This window comes from Ahaetulla prasina, chromosome 7, assembly GCF_028640845.1.
Source record: "Ahaetulla prasina isolate Xishuangbanna chromosome 7, ASM2864084v1, whole genome shotgun sequence".
NCBI lineage: Eukaryota > Metazoa > Chordata > Lepidosauria > Squamata > Colubridae > Ahaetulla > Ahaetulla prasina.
In genome coordinates this window covers 100,361,326-100,381,075 of record NC_080545.1, presented here as the reverse complement: position 1 = coordinate 100,381,075, position 19,750 = coordinate 100,361,326, and the positions used below count along the sequence as shown (strand labels likewise).

Below are 19,750 nucleotides of genomic sequence, written 5' to 3'. Positions count from 1 at the left end.
ACCCCCACAGGTCTCTCTTCCTTCTCCTTCTCCCAAACCCTTCCAGCACTGATGATGTTACCTAGTTGGGTCATGAAACGTCTGCAAGGAAACCACCAAGCTCCGAGAGCCCCAGCCACGAAACCTCTAAATGCCAGAGAGTTTCAGCCACAAAATCCCAGTTCCTGATTGGACAGTGTTAAACACCACCCCCCCCTCAAAAAAACCTACGTAACCCATCTCTCTGGCCCTGTGCAGGAAGACACTTTGTAAAGAGGTCTAGAAATTTTGCCTGGCTAGTTCCATGCCAAGAGGAAAAGAAGTACCGGTATTATTATTGGATTTTTTAAAAAAAAAATAGGATTACAATTTTAATACAGGCAGTCCTGCACTTATATAACCATTCGTTTAGTGACCATTCGAAGTTACAACGGCGCTGGAAAAAAGTGACGTATGACCGTCGTAGCATCCCCATGGTCACGTGATTAAAACTTGGACGCTTTGCAACTGGTTCGTATTTACGTCGGTGGCTGTGTCTCGGCGGTCATGTCATCATCCCCTTTTGCAAAGTCAAATGGCGAAGCCAAATTAAATGACTCACTTAACAACAGCAGTGGTTTAAGAACTGTGGCAAATTTTTTTTTAAAAATCACAAAATGCGACGCAAATGGCATAAAAGGTCATAAAACGAGACAAAACTCTCAACAGCTGTCTCACTTAGGAACGGAAATTTCAACAATTCGATTGTGGTCGTAAGTTGAGGACCACGTATACCAGGACTGAAAGATTCTAAATCGTCCTTCTCTACCATCTGTTAATGCCAACACTAACCCTATAGCAGGGGTCTGCAAACTTGGCTCTTTTAAGACTTGTGGACTTCAACTCCCAGAGTTCCTCAGCCAGCTTTGCTCTTTTAAGACTTGTGGACTTCAACTCCCAGAGTTCCTCAGCCAGCTTTGCTCTTTTAAGACTTGTGGGCTTCAACTCCCAGAGTTCCTCAGCCAGCTTTGCTCTTTTAAGACTTGTGGACTTCAACTCCCAGAGTTCCTCAGCCAGCTTTGCTCTTTTAAGACTTGTGGACTTCAACTCCCAGAGTTCCTCAGCCAGCTTTGCTCTTTTAAGACTTGTGGGCTTCAACTCCCAGGGTTCCTCAGCCAGCTTTGCTCTTTGAAGACTTGTGGACTTCAACTCCCAGAGTTCCTCAGCCAGCTTTGCTCTTTGAAGACTTGTGGACTTCAACTCCCAGAGTTCCTCAGCCAGCTTTGCTCTTTTAAGACTTGTGGACTTCAGCTCCCAGAGTTCCTCAGCCAGCAAAGTTGGCTGAGGAATTCTGGGAGTTGAAGTCCACAAGTCTTAAAAGAGCCAAGTTTGCAGATCCCTGCACAACACAAACACTTGAGCATCCTCTTATTAAACTCACATTTTTATGACACTAACCCACACATTTTTGCTTAGCCCAGAGAAGGGACAACAATTTTGCAAATCAGAAGAGTTTAAAAATATTCCTGCTGCGGTTTGAAAACGAAATTCTTGCAATTGGTTAAAAAGAGAAAAACCCCACCTGCCAAATCTAGCTCTAGAACATAGAATAATAAGAGTTGGAAGGGACCTTAGAGGTCTTCTAGTCCAACCCGCTGCTCGAATAGGAGACCCTCGACCATTTCAGACAAAAGGCTGTCCAGTCTCTTCTTAAAAACCCCACAGCTCCTGGTGGCAAGTTGTTCCAATGGTTAATTGTTCTCACTATCAGGGAATTCCTCCTTAGTTCTAGGTTGCTTCTCTCCTTGATTAGTTTCCATCTGTTGCTTCTTTGTCCTGCCTTCGGGGGCTTTGGCAAATAGGTCGACCCCTTCCTCGTGGCACCCCTCAAATATTGGAACACTGCTATCATGTCCCCCACTAGTCCTTCTTTTCTTTGACTAGCCAAACCCAAATCCTGCAACTGTTCATTGTATGTTTTAGCCTCCAGTCCCCTGATCATCTTAGTTGCTCTTCTCTGCACTCTTTCTAGAGTCTCCACATCGTTTTTGTATTCTGGTGACCAAAACTGGATGCAATATTCCAAAATGTGGTCTTACTAAGGCTTGGTAAAGCGGCACGAGAACTTCACCGGATCTTGATTCTATCCCTCTGGTTCATGAACAAATTAGCTTTATTTAAATCAAAGTTTCCCCCACCCCCACCCCAAAGGCTCTCTCGTTCGGGAGCGAGGGTCCCTGGGTAGCTGCCATTCCTGCCAGAACTATCTCCAGACTTAATATGGACTCAGGAGGATTAGCAGATGGGAATTTACGAGCTATTATTTGCACAAAGTCATTACGCCTGGTTAGCTGAACCATGCTCCTATCGTTTTAACCTGGTTTTTCTGAGTTTATCTGAGACAGTGGAGTGGAAACCAGCAATCTGGGGTGAATAGAATAGAATAGAATAGAATAGAACAACAACTTTATTGTCACTTTGAATGTACACTAATCAACATATATTAAAATGAAAGTTCATTCCAGGCAGCTCTCAAAGGGTTACCACCTCCAACATACACATGAATTATGACAAAATAAATGAATAAATGAATACAAATTGATCCATATATCCACATACGTTATGTGACCCAGAGAAACAACACAGTCTAGTTTGGATGTATAGATGCACATGGCAAGTTTACCAGATGGATGGGGCATAGGGAACAAAGCTGTTCCACAATCTGGTAGTCCTGCTAGAAATACTCCGAAACCCCCTCCCAGTGAGAAGCAACAAAAACAGACCGTAAAGTGAGTGTGTGGGGTCTCTAACAATGCTTTGAGCTCTAAAAGCATAGCGCTTATAAGCAGCATCCTGAATAACGGGAAGCAAGCTTCCTATAATCTCCACTGTCCTCACCACTCTCTGTAGGGACTTTCTATCTGAGGCACTGCTGCCACCAAACCAAACATGGGTGCAGTTAGTTGAAATGCTCTCCATCATGCCTCTGTAAAAAGTGGCCAGGACAGAAGGAGAAAGATGTGCTCCCTGCACCACTGTGGCAACGTCAGTCATAAAATGGGGGCAAAAGTCAGTTAAACAAAAGTTTCACTTAGCAACAGAAGTTTTGGGCTCAATTATGATCGTAAGTCGTGGACTAGCTGCACAGCAGCCAGCTCAAGAGATGCCCTGTTTCTGCTCTGGGTAAAGGATCAGCCCTAAACGTGAGCTAAGCAATCCTGAAAGAATGCCGAGACTGGATTATTTAGTTATCTCTTTGGCACGCTATGTAATCAATACTTGGCGGGTGCAGCCAGATTTAAAGATTTTGAGAAAGGTCAGAAGGATTGCATTTCTCTCAGAGTCATTCTCTCCTCCGGCAGAGATTTTGAAAAAGGAACCCAGGGGTTTTTTTGCGGGGCAGGGTGGGAAGATTTGCATGCAACCAAAAAAAACTTCAGGAGTAGAAGGCACTGAATTTTGAGATAAGCCAAGGAAGGTCACCATCACAGTCAAGAGGTTCAGTAGGGGCCATCCTCGGTTTACGAGTACAGCTGAGCCCCCAAATTTTCATTGCTAAGTAAGGCGGTTGTTTGAAAAGGACGCGCCTCACTCTACGAACTTTCGCCACGGTTGTTAAGCAGATCACTGCAGCTGTTAAGGGAATCGTGTGGCCGTTAAGCGAATCTTGCTCAAAAGCTGACTCCGTAAGCCGCTTAGAGAGGGCTGGAAAGCATTGTGAAGCGGTATATAAATCTATGGCCTATTGTGGGAATGGAGGGAGGGAGGGATGAAGAGGGACAAAGAGAGAGGGAGAGGGGAAGGAAGGAAGTGAGGGAGAAAGGGAGGGAGAGGGACAAAGAGAGAGGGAGAGGCAGAGGAAGAGAGGGAGGAAGGAAGACGAAGGGAGAGGGAGAGGTGAAGGAAGGGAGGGAGGAAGGACAGAGAGAGGGAGAGGGAGGGAGGAAGAGAGAGGGAGAGGCAGAGGAAGAGAGGGAGGAAGGAAGATGAAGGGAGAGGGAGAGATGAAGGGAGGGAGGGAGGAAGAGGGACAGAGAGAGAGGGAGAGGTGAAGAAAGGGAGAGGGAGAGGTGAAGAAAGGGAGAGGGAGAGGTGAAGAAAGGGAGGGAGGGAGGAAGATGAAGGGAGAGGGAGAGATGAAGGAAGGGAGGGTGGAGGAAGGACAAAGAGAGAGGGAGAGGGAGGGAGGGAGGAAGAGAGAGAGGCGGAGGAAGAGAGGGAGGAAGGAAGATGAAGGGAGAGGGAGAGATGAAGGAAGGGAGGAAGGAAGAGGGACAGAGAGAGAGGGAGAGGCGGAGGGAGGGAGGGAGGAAGACGAAGGGAGAGGGAGAGATGAAGGAAGGGAGGGAGGGAGGAGGAAGGACAAAGAGAGAGGGAGAGGGAGGGAGGGAGGAAGATGAAGGGAGAGGGAGAGATGAAGGAAGGGAGGGAGGGAGGAGGAAGGACAAAGAGAGAGGGAGAGGCAGAGGGAGGGAGGGGGAAGACGAAGGGAGAGGTGAAGGAAGGGAGGGATGAAGAGGGACAAAGAGAGAGGGAGAGGCAAAGGGACAAAGGAGGGAGGGAGGAAGGAAGTGGCACAGAAGTTAGAATGCAGTATTGGAGGCTAACTCTGCCCGCTGCCAGGGGTTCGATCCTGACTGGCTCAAGGTTGACTCAGCCTTCCATCCTTCTGAGGTCGGTAAAACGAGGACCCAGATTGTTTGGGGTGATAGGCTGACTCTTTAAAACGCTTAGAGGGCTGTAAAACCACTGTGAAGCGATATATAAGACTGAGTGCTATTGCTATAAACCACTTATTATTGTTTTTTTAGTGCCATTCCAACTTCGAATGGCACCAAAGGAATGGCCGTTAAGTCAAGGACCTGCATCGCATGAAAGAAACAGATAGGCTTAAAAAAATGCAAAAAATAAAAAATCCGAGTTGCGAGGATAAACGCGAGGCAGACACGTGGAAACGTGGTCCAAGAATTTATCCGCTCAATCCTGCCCTAATCTTTTTAGTTCTACCCATTTCCTGGCCTTCTTCCAAGGAAAGAATTTCCACCTTGAAAACCTTACCAACCAACGCTTCAAAAAATAAAAAAAAAAATACACATTTTTTTCCAGCCGCGATCTGTACAGCTGCACGCCATCGTTGCGGCACAAACCAGCAAACTTGGCAAACGCAGGCACTCCCAATAAGGAATGCAGACGGGTTTGTCCCTTTGAAATCTAGGCAGTTTCCGAAACCTGGAGAAACTTTTTATGTTGGCTGGCTTGGCGAGTCCCTCTCCCGTTTCCCAGAGCCTCGGTTTTACCGCCTGGAAAATGGGAACACTGACCTATTTTGCAGAGTCACCGCAAGGGAAGCCTAGACGCAAAAGCCATCCGGCCCAGGAGAAGCTCTGTAATTAATGATGATTAATGCCTTCACACAGGTTCTCCTTCCCCTGAAGGGAGAAAATACGTTTGCTTGTCCCGGTTCGTAAAATAAAAGTCAACGAGAAAACAAGGGAAGCCGGAGCGCCACGGAAGGCAAAAAGGTGTTTGGGGGCTGGGATGGTTGCGACACAAACCAGCTTCAACACACAATTATACACTTTTCTTTTTTTATAACAGTTCCTTTAGTGACCTCAAGAGACGAGCACTGAAAAAAATGACCAACTGAACCCAAAATCAAAGTTGATTAATGAGTTCGATCTAGGTCGAGGCAGATATTTCTCTCTCTGGGCGCAATGAGAATGTATCTGCTGAACAAAACTCCGCATTGGCAACAGGAAGGGCATCCGGCCAGTAAAACACTCTGCTAGCTCCATTCAGTTGCCCAGATTCCACCCTGCAAGGGATTATGGGGTCGTTAAAAGATGACGATGAGTAAAACATTTGTCAAAGTGAGTTTTGCTCTGTTTTTACCACCTTTTTTTGCTGTAGTTTATTTTATTTTGTCACAACAATATATGTAGGCATCATACAAAAAGATTATATAGTATATAAACATATATATGAGTAAATATTAGGAGGTATAAGCATATATATATATTTGTTTTCTGAGGTTTTCGTGGGTGTTTGTATGTAGGTCTTTGGTTATTCGGGTTTTCTCCCGCGTAAAATTGGAAGTATCTTGGCGACGTTTCGACGAAGTCTCATTCGTTATCTTCAGGCTTCAGCTTCGTGCTTCTGGGAGCATGAAGCTCCCAGAAGCACGAAGCTGAAGCCTGAAGATGACGAATGAGACTTCGCCGAAACGTCGCCAAGATACTTCCAATTTTACGCGGGAGAAAACCTGAATAACCAAAGACCTACATATATATATATATATATATAGGAAGAAGAAAAAACAAACAATAGGACAGGAACGGTAGGCACGTTTGTTAAGGGAATCGCTGCAGTTGTTAAGTTGGTAACCCGGTTGTTAAATGAATCTGGCTTCCCCGTTGGCGTTCCTTTCGGAAGGTCGCAAAAAGGGATTGCGTGACGCTGGGACACTGCGACCGTCATAAATGCGAGTCAGTTGCCGAGCGTCTGAATTTTGATCCGTGTGACCACGGTCGTGTGAAAAATGGTCGTTAAGTCTCTTTTTTGAGTGCCGTGGTAAGTTCGAGCGGTCACTAAACGAGCGGATGTAAGTCAAGGACCGCCTGTAAGGAGGCCCTCCTAGGAAGCAGCCCTCTTTTAAATATTATTCGGTGGTGAGCCAGGTGTCAGAAACCAATAGGGCTTATTTATCAGGGAGTATATTTAAAAATAACTCACAGCCATCTCTCCAAGTCATGCCGAAGACACTTAAGGGTTTACACAAACGCTTAGCAGGTGCCATCTTTTCCCTATCTCATGTTGCCCCCCGGGGGCGGGGAGGGGGGGGGCTCACGAGTTGTATCCTGACACTGCTAGGCTGGTGAAGGATCACGTGGCGTGAATTCCTAGGCCTTTAAACACAACTCTGGCAATCCAGAAAATCAAGTTGAAGTCCCCTGAAACTAGCCTGAAACAGCAGAGGGGTTTGAGAGAAAAAGACATCCTGAAAAAAAGCTGAGTATTATTATTAGGGGAAGTGTGTGTGTGTTTAGGTAGGTAATAATAACAACAACAATAACAACAACAACCGAGTTGGAAGGGACCTTGGAGGTCTTCTAGTCCAACCCCCTGCCCAGGCAGGAAACCCTACACCACTTCAGACAAATGGTTATCTAACATTTTCTTAAAAATTTCCAGTGTTGGAGCATTTACAACTTCTGCAGGCAAGTTGTTCCACTGATTAATTGTCCTCACTGTCAGGAAATTTCTCCTTAGTTCTAAGTTGCTTCTCTCCTTGATTAGTTTCCACCCATTGCTTCTTGTCCTACCCTCAAGAAGGTAGGTAGAGAGATATAGAGATATATAGATCTCTCTCTCTCTCTACTCGTCTCATCGTTCCCATCACCAATCTCTTTCCACTTATGACTGTATGACTATAACCTGTTGCTGGCAATCCTTATGATTTATATTGATATATTGACCATCAATTGTGTTGTAAATGTTGTACCTTCATGAACGTATCTTTTCTTTTATGTACACTGAGAGCCTATGCACCAAAGACAAATTCCTTGTGTGTCCAATCATACTTGGCCAATAAAAAAAAATTATATTCTATTCTATTCTATTCTGACTTTTTATTATACATACATACAAAGGTGGTATCCAACCGGTTCGCACCAGTTTGAACGAACCGGTAGCAGTGATCACAGGTGGGCCCACCCACCTGCCCCGGCTCCAAGTCATACTATTTAGGCACGTATTCGAGACCGGGTGCATGCATAAAAGTCCAAGAGTTTGATACACACCACACACACGTGACAAAATATTAAAATCAAAGAATATTAAAATCAAAGGTGTTCTTTACCAAGCGAGCGGATTTTCCTATATTGTACAGAATTGGTCTCTCTTGAGAGCATTTTCAAACGCTGCGCTCGGATTGCCGAGGCACTTGGGCAGTCGAATAACCGATTAAAAGGCAGGGTTCTTTTTTAGGCTGTTACGACAAGGGCCTGCGTCCTCCAACGTATAACCAGAATTTGCTGGAAAGCAAAAAGGGATCATGGATAGCAGCAGAACCGAGCGCGCTGTAATGCAAACTGCACAATGCTCAAGTAGAATAAATACCGAACATACTACGCATGCTCGGCTGCACAGCCACAAGTCCCTAAATAGAGGCTTTTCATCTTTCTTGGCAATAGGAACAGGCAGGATTTCAGAGTCATAGTCCTCTTTTAACGACCCCATAATCCCTTGCGGGGTGGAATCTGGGCAATTGAATGAAGCCGGCAGTGTTTTAATGGCCGGATGCCCTTCCTGTCGCCAATGCGGAGTTTTGTGCACCAGATATATCCTCAGTGTGCTTGGAGAAAGAAATTTCTGCCTCTACCTAGGATCGAACTCACAGCCTCCTGATTGTGGGGCGAGAGCTCCACCTCTAGGCCAACGCATCACTCCTATGCAGGATTTCGGAATAAGGGGGAGGAGAAAGCTTAGGGTCTACTTAATACTAAAATGGTTCCCCTAACCCTTCTTTTAAAATAACCGGTAGTCCTCAGCTTACGACCGCAATGTCCAAAATTTCCATTGCTAAACAAGGCAGTTTGTTTTTAGGTGAGTTCTGCCCGCATTTTACCACTTTTCCTTGCCACCGTTAGTAAGTGAATCACTGCCGTTGTTAAATTGGTAGCACGGCTGTTAAGCGAATCCAGCTTCCCCCCGTTGACTTGGCGCGTCAGAAAGCCGCAAAAGGGGATCACGCGATACAACCGTCACAAATATGAGTCCGAATTTTGATCACCTGACTTTGGGGATGCCACAGCGGTCGTAAGGGTGAAAAACTTTTCTTTTTTTTTTAAAAAAAAGAAGTCAGTTTGTTTTGAAAAAGTCACGTTTTCAGTGCCATTGTAACTTCAAATGGTCACTAAACAAACTGTTGTGGACTACAGCCAGCCAGCCGGCCAGTCAAAAAGAAAATTATGATAAAGATAAGAGAAAGAGAGAGGATGGAAAGATAGAGGGAGGGAGAGAGAGAGAGATATTTTGTGTGTGTGTGTGTGTGTGTGTATCTATGTGTGTATGTATGAGAAGGATGGAGAGATGGGATAGATGGATGGAATGATGGATGGATGGAGAGATATTTTGTATGTGTGTGTGTGTCCTGTTTGGGTGGGGGCTTGGTTGTGCTCAGTTTAGTCTGTGTTGCGGGGGGATTTGAGCTGGTGAGCTGCATTGCTGTTGTTTGTACATACATGCAACAGACTGACACCCACTATGAAGATGTAGCACGACCACGAAGCCAAACAGCAGCAATTCAGCTCACCAGCTCAAATCCCCCCCCCGCAACACAGACTAAACTGAGCACAACCAAGCCCCCACCCAAACAGGGCACACCCCCAGCCAATCAGAGCACAAAAAAACCCCCATCCAATCAGAGCACAGCCAAGCTCCCACCCAATCAGTTCAAACCCCCACTAGCAGTTAAAAGGAAGAAACAGCTGCGGTCACACATTGCTCCCAGAAGCACGAAGCTGAAGCCTGAAGATGACGAATGAGACTTCGTTGAAACGTCGCCAAGACAATTCCAATATATATATGTGTGTTTTCTGAGGTTTTCGCGGGTGTTTATATGTAGGTCTTTGGTTATATATATATATGAGAGAGAGAGAGAGGGAGGGAGGGGAGAGAGAGAAAATGAATTCTAAAGGAGTATTTTTGAACGTCAGATACTTGGAGATGAGTGGACTTCAACTCCCAGAATTCAGCATTGCTAGCTAGGGAATTCTGGGAGTTGAAGTCCACCCACCTTCATGCTGCCTAGGTAAAGCCATGCTGTTTTCAGAGGTTAGGCCCATCCTGGTACCTTTGGGAGCTCCTCTGGAGATTCTGGCCATCTGCTCCTGGAGACCCAAAGCCGGACCCATCTCTCCACTGATCCAGGGAGAGGGACTTCTCCCCCCTCCGAAGCCAATCCTCCACTACCTACCAAAATACCCCATATGATTTTAAACGCGAGCCGGCTGCCTCCCTCATATAATTGGTGGTTGGAGGCGACGAAGGAGATCCAGCCGCAAATCTACAACTTCCACTTAGTCAATTAGAAGTAGCTAAACAAACCAGAGGCAGGAAGTAGTCGCAACCCTTATTAGCTAGATCGCGAAGGTGGGAAAATTGTATACAGTCCTGCACCACAGTGGCCGGATTTGACCCCCGAGACCTGAGTTCAAGGCCCTTGGGTGCTCGTTTTTTAATTCTCGCTGACATGCTGGAGAATTTGGCTTGCGGGAATACAGGAGATCCTCGACTTACGACCACAACTGATCCAGATTGATGGTTGCTAAGCGGGACGGTTAAGTGAGAGAGCTTAGCCCCATTTTTACAGCCTTTCTCATCACGGTTGTTAAGTGAATCCCTGCAATTGCGGAACACGGCTCTTAAGTGAATCGGGCTTCCCCCATTTTCTTGGCTCATCAGAAGGCGGCAAAAGGGGAATCACGTGACTCCGGGAGACTGCAAACCGTCATAAGTACATGCCAGTTGCCAAGCCTACAAATTTTGAGCACGTGACCACGGGAATGCTGCAACGGTCGTAAGTGTGAAAAACGGTCATAAGTCACTTTTTTCAGCACCATTGTAACTTCGACCACTAAACGAACTGTTGTAAGTCGAGAACTACCTGTATTAAGTTATATCCCTACTTTAAGTCATTACATACAATTGGTGGCTTTTAAAATTTGTGCATACAGGAGGTTCCCTGGAAAAGAGAGAGAGAAAGAGGGAGGGAGGGAGAAGGAGAGAGGGAGAGGGAGGGAGAGAGAAAGAGAAAGAAAGAAAGAAAGAAAGAAGAAGGAAGGAAGGAAGGAAAGAAAGAAAGGAAGGAAGGAAGGAAGGAAGGAAGGAAGGAAGGAAGGAAGGAAGGAAGGAAAGAATGAATGAATTGATAGATGATAAATAACAGGTAGGTAGGAAGGTAGATAGATGAGAGGTGGGGAAGGGAGATACAGACAATAAATGATAGATAGGTAGATGATAAACGGGCACTAAACTGTTGTGACTTGAGGAGCACTTGTAAACCAACACAACCTGAGAATTTGGAAGAGGTTAAAAAAAAAAAAGGAAGTCTAGATAACAAACATGTTCTAGGATCTCCTAGAAAATGCGTAGAGAGATCAAAGCCTGCTTCTAAAATAAGCCACCATCTTAAACCCACCAGGATTTGAAGCGCCTTGAACAATGTGGGAGTTTTGATACACACAACACACACTTGTCAAGTGACAAAAGACATTAGTAACCAGCGGGGGTGCCAGCATCTGAGGTTGGTGGGTGGACTTCTTCAGACGACAACCCTGGCTTCTGTTCTCCCCCCCACCCACCCCACTCCTCAAAATAACCTATTTTTAAAAGAAACCTGAAAAATAAATCCGAAGGACCCAGAATTAAGCCTTCCTATCAAGGGCAGACCTGTCAATCTTAATTCTCCAGGAATAAAATCTTCTTGGAGCACATATAGATTCAAGGATTATCGAATTCAGAGAGAGAAGCAACTGTTTTCAAGGACGCTAGGCCGAGTTCACACACGCTAAGATTATGGTTTGTATTAGCTGGGTTTACTTAACAAGCTATCAAACTCCATGGAGCTCAGACATATAAAGGGGTACATGTTGAAATGCAACTGCACCAAATTTAAAAAGGCTCAAGGAGGATGGCAAAATGGGCCATTTCTAATGCAGCTAATCCTCACCTTGCGACCACAATTGAGTCCAATTTCTCTGTTAAATGAGACATTTGTTAAGTGACCATTATATAACCTCTCTTGCCACAGCTGTTAAGTGAAGCACTGCAGCTGATAAATTAGTAGCACGGTTGTTAGGTGAATCGGGCTTCCCCCTTGACTTTGCTCGTCAGGAGGTCACAAAAGGGGATCACGTAACCCCGGGACCTTGCAACGGTCATAAATGCGAGTCATTGCCAAGCGTCTGAATTTGGACCACCCTGGGGATGATGCGAAGGTTGTAACTCTGAAAAACGGCTACTAACTTAACATATGCAATGATTCATTTCACAACGGTGGCAAGAAAAGTCCGTAAAATGGGGTAACACTCACTTAACGTATGTTTCACTTAGCAACATAAATTTTGGTCCTCATTTGTGGTCATTAAGTCGAGGACTCCCTGTATTTCATGGGAACGGGTGGAACATAACAAGAGAAAAGACAGATGACCACTAACGTAACTAAGGTTTGCTTGTGTGGTAGCCAAAAATGCCTCGACTGTTTCGTTTTGTGCGACCTGCAGAATTCCAAATCACCCAAGTTGATAAATAGGAATTCCAACCTAAAATTTCACTGTCCCCTGGCAAATTCTCAGCCTCCAAAGCCATGTTTCTTAACCTCAGGGACTTTAAGATGGGTGGACTTCAACTCCCAGAATTCCTCCAGCCAGCCATGTTTCTTTGGAGAAGAAATATTGCCTGGGGGTGAAGGTGGGGGTGGGCGGGATGTGGGGGTTTAAGATATAGTTTCATTCTGGGCTGTCAACCTTTGCTGCCGCCTTGAACAAAATGTGCTTTGCTTCGATCTCGGAGAGACCAGCCAGCCGGGTGTTTCCATAAAAAGCCACTTGTGCAGGCAACGTGCCTGCTAATTCTCCCATCGGTACAAGGCGGCTTGTAAAAGAAGAGCAAGCAAAAAACCTGAATCCGTCCGATTTCCAAGTCAGCTGAGATCCGATCTTGGCAAGTTTTTAAGAGGGGTGGACTTCAACTCCCAGAGTTCCTCTAGCCAGCATGTTGATGTCTGTCCATCTTGAAAGGCTGGCCAGGGAATTCTGGGAGTTGAAGTCCACCCCTCTTAAAAGTAGCCAAAATTGATCCATACCGACTTAGAAAGTGGATAGCAACTTTAAGAGGGGTGGACTTCAGCTCCCAGAGTTCCCCCAGCAAGCTTGTTGAAGTCCTCCTATTTTTAAAGGCTGGCCAGGGAATTCTGGGAGTTGAAGTCCACCACTCTTAAAAGTTGCCAAGATTGGGACCAGACTGACTTAGAAAGTGGACAGCAACTTTAAGAGGGGTGGACTTCAACTCCCGGAACTCCCCAGCCAGCCTTTTAAAGTGAGTGGACTTCAACATGCTGTGGCTGAGGAATTCTGGGAGTTGAAGTCCACTCCTCTAAAAAGTAACCAAGATTGGTCCATACCAACTTAGAAAGTGGATAGCAATTTTAAGAGGGGTGGACTTCAACTCCCAGAACTCCCCCAGCCAGCATGTTGAAGTCCTCCTATTTTTAAAAGGCTGGCCAGGGAAATTCTGGGAGTTGAAGTCCACCCATTTTAAAATTGCCGAGATATGAGAAAACGCCACAGCGGCCAACATCTCCTGGTCTCTGGAAATTTCCCACACTAATTAGCGAGTCGCCCCCCCCCCCTAAAGTTTGGGAGAAAGTTCTCTCCTGGCACGGGGGACTTTTCAGATTAATGATCAACCGAAGGTCCCAAATAACGGCCTGTGGAACAATGGCTCGGCTCAAAGACAAAATCTGTTTTTGTTTTTTTCCTTTCAGATTTTTCTCTTCCTAGACCTCCAAGGGCTCAAATCTCGCCCCATGGATGGCCGAAGGTCACCTGCCCACTGAGGGCACCCCCTAAGTCAGGGGTCCCCCAAACTTGGCAGCTTTAAGACTCGTGAACTTCAACTCCCAGAATTCTCCAGCCAGCTATGGTGGCTGGAGAATTCTGGGAGTTGAAGTCCACGAGTCTTAAAGCTGCCATGTTTGAAGACCTCTGCCCTAAGTGGGGCCGTGATAGCTCAGGCTGTTAAGAAGCCTGTTATTAGAACACAGCTGCTTGCAATTACTGCAGGTTCAAGACCCACCAGGCCCAAGGTTGACTCAGCCTTCCATCCTTTATAAGGTAGGTAAAATGAGGACCCAGATTGTTGGGGGGGGGCAATAAGTTGACTTTGTAAAAAAGATACAAATAGAATGAGACTATTGCCTTATACACTGTAAAGCCGCCCTGAGTCTTCGGAGAAGGGCGGGATATAAATGTAATTAAAAAAAAAGTGATTAACCAAGCAACACACATCCAATTGCTTTTTTTTTTTATTTGCATTTATATCCCGGAGACTCAGGGCAGCTTACATTGTGTTAAGCAATAGTCTTCATCCATTTGTATATTATATACAAAGTCAACTTATTGCCCCCAACAATCTGGGTCCTCATTTTACCTACCTTATTTGTACCCTATGATTATCATTAAGTGTTGTATCATTAAGTGTTAATTTTGTACTCTATGACCATCATTTGTGTTGTAAATGTTGTACTTTGATGAAGGTGTCTTTTCTTTGATGTACACTGAGAGCATATGCACCAAAGACAAATTCCTTGTGTGTCCAGTCACACTTGGCCAATAAAAAATTCCATTCTATTCTATTCTATCTTCTTGAGCAGGGGAACATAGGTCTTGCAGTGAGCCACTTCAGCAAGATGGGGAAGAAAAGAAAAACCAAACCCCACAACCCCCACTGACCCAGAAACAGGACAAGAGGAAAAACACGTCAAGGATTTTGGCTCTTATTTTCAACTACGCTGGGTTGTTGTTCCCCACCCACCCCTGTAAGGTAGAAACTAGCAAACTCGAGGGAGAATGTTTGTTAAGGATGGAACGAACGGTGGGGGACCTGGGTTCTCTCTGAGCTGGGTTGTTTTCTTGCAGACGTTTCATGACCCAACTAGGTAACATCATCAGTTGCTAGAAAGGAAGAGGGGGAAGACTTTGGGGACCTTGCTACTCTCTGAGATTGGTGGTTTTCTTGCAGACATTTCATGACCCAAGTAGGTAGCAGCATCGGTGCTGGAAGGGAGTGGGGTTTGTGGAGAGGAGGAGGAGGGGGAGTGGGTGGGAAGAAGGAAGGGAAGAAGGGGAGGAAAAAGGAAGGAGAAGGAAGAACTGTGGGGCCCTTGGTGCTCTCTGAGCTGGGTTGTTTCCTTGAAGACATCTCCTGACCCAATAAGGTAACATCATCAGCGCTAAAAAGGAATGGGTTTGCTCTCTGTTTATATACTTGAATCAAGTAGTAAACAATATGGGCCTCTGGTGGCTCAGCAGACTAAGTCTGTCTGTTATTAACACAGCTGCTTGCAATTACTGCAGGTTCTAGTCCCACCAGGCCCAAGGTTGACTCAGCCTTCCATCCTTTATAAGGTAGGTAAAATGAGGACCCAGATTGTTGGGGGGGCAATAAGTTGACTTTGTATATAAATATACAAATAGAATGAGACTATTGCCTTACACACTGTAAGCCGCCCCGAGTCTTCGGAGAAGGGCGGGATATAAATTCAAATAAAAAAAAAATACCCTAACCATTTCCTAAACCAGTGATGGCTAACCTTTTTGCCATCGTGTGAAAGGGGGGGGGGGCAGGTCACGAGCACACATGCCCAGACCCATAATTCTATGCTCCCCGCCACCATGCATGAGTGCTCCCCCCGTTCCTGGCGCACGATGGCCCGGTAGGCCCGTTTTTCTCTCTCACCTGGCTCCAGAGCCTTTCTAGGAATCTGGGGAGGTGGTGAAAACAGCCTTCCCCACCCCCCAGGACCATCTCGGGGCTGGGGGGTGGGGAAGGCTGTTTTTTTGGGGGGCCCCCAGACTCCTAGAAAGGCTCTGGAGCCAGGTGAGAGAGAAAAACGGGTCTTCCCCACCACCAACCCGGAGGCCCTCCAGAGGCAGGAAACAGCCTGTTTCCCTACTTCTGCTGGGTCTGGAAAGCCCGAAAATCAGCTGGCCGACACGCGCATGTACGCCGGAGCTGAGCTCACGTGCTGACTGATATGGCTACCCGTGCCACAAGTTCGCCATCACGATCCTAAACTATCGACTCAGACGATCAAGCTAACAATAAACAACAGCCGAATCAAGGAACCACCAAGAAACTCCCACCAAACAGAGAGCAAACCCCACCCTCCCTCCCAGCACTGATGATGTTCCCTAGCTGGGTCGCGAAACCTCTGCGAGGAAAACCCACCAGGCTCAGAGAGCACCAGGGACCCCAGAGCAGACCGACTCTGCCCTCTTGTTCGGGGGCTGCTTTGCAGGCTCTTCTTGCCATAGGTTGAAGACCTGGTGGGTGCCAATCATGGGCCCTCTTGGGGTAGATAGGAAGAAGAGGCTGGCTGGGGAATTCCGAGAGTTGAAGTTCACCCGTTTTAAAGCGGCCAAAAATTGAGAAAGGCTGAGAAGAAGAAACGGCAGGACACGAGAAGAGTTGGAATCGGACTCCCTAAGATCATGAAATGACAGGGAGATTACAGGCATGAGAGGCTCTTCCAGTTCCCCTACTGAAGGTTAAAAATAAGCACGAAGCAACGCTCCCCAGTTTAATCAATAAGCTGTAAAGTCCAAAAAACTCCACTCGGACCTCCTGCGGCACCTTTAGCCAACTTGGCACTATTTAACACTAGTGGGCAAAATTGTGGAAGGCTTTTGGGAAAAGTGTAATCTCCCTTCGTTCCAGGTAGTCCTTGACCGATGACCGCAACGGAGTCCAGAATTTCCATTGCTAAGAAGAAAGGGAAATGTTAAGGGAGTTTGCCCCCATTTTATGACCTCTCTTGCTAAGTGAATCGCTGGGTTGTTCAGTTACACGGTTGTTAAGTGAATCCGGCTTTCCCATTGACTTCGGCTGGTCACAAGGTCCACGTGACACCGCCCCACCGCCCCTCCCTGAACACTGCAACCGTCGTAAGTACATGCCGGTTGCCAAGCATTTTGAATTTGGATCGCGTGACCATGGGGATGCTGCAATGGTCGTTAAGTGTGAAAAACAGATCTACGTCACTATTTCCCCTTTCTAATTTTGAACGGTTACTAAATGAATGGTTGTAAGTCAAGGGCTACTTACACCCCTATTTTTCTTTAGCTAACCTTGAGAAAGCTAAAAGGAACAGACCTGGATAGTCTTCAACAGCAATGTTTGATTTCCTGAGCAAACCCAGCGTAACTTGCAAACCACAATTTAGCAATAGCAATAGCACTTAGACTTGTATGCCACTTTAGAGTGCTTTATTTTACAGAATAGCAAAGTTGGAAGGGACCTTGGAGGTCTTCTAGTCCAACCCCCTCCTCAGGCAGGAAACCCTACACCACTTCAGACAAATTCTATTCTATTCTATTCTATTCTATTCTATTCTATTCTATTCTATTCTATTCTATTCTATTCTATTCTATTCTATTCTTTCATTCCATTCCATTCCATTCCATTCCATTCTGATCCAATCCAATCCAATCCAATCCCATAGAATAAGAGAGTTGCAAGGGACCTTAGAGGTCTTCTAGTCCAACCCCCTGCCTAGATAGGAAGTCCTGTATCATTGCATTTCTGGCTTGTATGGCGGGAATCCATCCAACTAGTTGATGCCACAACCCATGCTCACACAAAGCGCGGACTAGATCTCTTGTGATCTTTCCTGCCTTCATGCCATCCCCAATCAGGAATCCTCCCCCCCCCCCGCCACCCGAAGTATTCTTGAAAAAGGCAGCTATCCCCATCTTTTAGAATAGAATAGAATTTTATTGGCCAAGTGTGATTGGACACACAAGGAATTTGTCTTGGTGCATATGCTCTCAGTGTACATAAAAGAAAAGATACCTTCATCAAGGTACAACATTTACAACACAATAAAATAAACATTTTATTTAATCAATTAACAAAAACAATGCTCAAATCGAGGCCCGTGTTTATTTTTGGAGAGCAAAGTCTTAGCCTTTCGATGCAGCAAAGTATTTTGTTCTTCCTTGGGAGAAAAAAAAAAAGATGCATTTCACATACCTGATTAATGCATTAATTGCTCTCATTCAATTCCTGCTCTTCACTTAATTAGGCTGAAACCCCCACACAAACAAATCCTTATTATAAAACAGATGAGAGAGAAAGCTTGAAAAAAACTTCGGACTGCAAGCTGTTCTAAGCTTATTCTTATTAAGCCATTCCGGCCCCAAATATCCACTTTAATGATATTATAAGTAGATGCAGCCAGCTTCTCTTGAAGTCTGCTTTGCAAAGCTTGGGACACACACAACACACACACACACAATTGAACTGACAAAGCAACAATGAGACAGTGAATTTAAAAATCAAAGCCAAAGGCCCTTCCAACAGGCCAGAAAGTAAGAAGTTGTTCGGGTTTTTTTTTCTTTTAAGAGCAACAAGGTAAAATCTTGGAAAGTTGCAATTCATGCACAGCTGAGATCACACAAGCAATTAATCAGCCTGCTCAGACAACTCATTAATGGCAGATTAAAAATATGAATTTTTAATCAGAGAGCTGTCCCTCTGTGAAATGATGTTCAGCGCTTAGAATATTGTTGTTAAACGCACCTCTTCTTTTGCTATCCAGACAATAAAGGTGTTGGCCACATCAGCTGCACTTTTCCGAAAAATAAAAAATTAAAAAAATTTGAAGAAACAATTCTAATTAGGATGCAAAATTCAACCTGGGCCAAAAACGACAGTTGAGTCACTTCATAAAACAGGTTGATTTTACTCTGTATTCTTCTTCTTCGATAAATTCCATATATATCTGGATGTTTAAATGAGCTGGAATTTATCGAAGAAGAATACGATCAACCTTGTTTATGAATTATCTAACTATCATTTTTGGCCCAGGTTGAATTTTGCCTCCCATGTTTAGAAGATTGTTTGTTAAGAAGCAGACTGAATTTGGGAGGTGTCGGATTGGCTACAGATTGTATGACTGTTTTGTTCCACTAAGAGAAAAATAAAGACAGAATTTCTTCAAAGTCTGACTCACTCGGGGCATCTTGTGTCACCAAAACCGTTGCACAAGGAACGACGAGCGATTGTAAAAAAAAAAATTTCTAAACATCTCAACGCTGACAAAGCCTTTGAAAGATGCTTCACAAAGAGGGGCCTCACCCAGCCAGCCCCAAGTTTGCATCTGTTCACAAGGAAACGAGTCAAATGCACAAAATAAGCCGTCAGATTCCTAATTTTCTTTCCAAAACGAAGCATCCTCTAATAACCATGATTTACTCTCCCTCGACCAATCCACTTCTACTCTCTGCCTTATTTCTTCCCCCCCCCCTCCAAGCAGATAATCCAGAGTCTCTTCTTAGGTTTTCAAAGAAATCTATCTATCTATGTATCTACATTATCTGTTATCTATATCTATCTATAAAAGGGACGCGGTGGCTCAGTGGCTAAGACACTGAGCTTGTGGATCGAAAGGTCGGCAGTTCAGTGGTTCGAATCTCTAGTGCTGCCGCGTAACAGAGTGAGCTCCCGTTACTTGTCCCAGCTTCTGCCAACCTAGCAGTTCGAAAGCACATAAAAAATGGAAGTAGAAAAAATAGGGACCACCTTTGGTGGGAAGGTAACAGCGTTCCGTGCGCCTTTGGCGTTGAGTCATGCCGGCCACATGACCACGGAGACGTCTTCGGACAGCGCTGGCTCTTCGGCTTTGAAACGGAGATGAGCACCGCCCCCTAGAGTCAGGAACGACTAGCAAGTATGTGCAAGGGGAACCTTTATTTTTATATCTATCTATCATCTATATCTATCTACATTATCTATCATATCTATATATCTACATTCTCTACACTTGGCCAATAAAAATTCTATTCTATTCTATTCTATTCTCTCTCTCCATCCATATCTCTATCTTTCTTTCCTCTCTCCCTCCCTTTCTTTCTTTTCCTTCCTTCCTTCCTTCCTTCTTCTTTCAGGGTATCTTCTGTACGCACAAATTTTAAATCCCACCAATTGTACGTAATACTGGTAGTTCTCA

The 19,750-nt window shown here is 45.3% G+C and overlaps 1 protein-coding gene across 1 annotated transcript in view; it reads right to left on the bottom strand.

Moving 5' to 3' along the window:
* The window catches only part of UBE2H (ubiquitin conjugating enzyme E2 H), a 67,056-nt gene that overhangs the window by 36,484 nt on the left and 10,822 nt on the right, over nt 1-19,750 (bottom strand). The window lies entirely within an intron of this gene.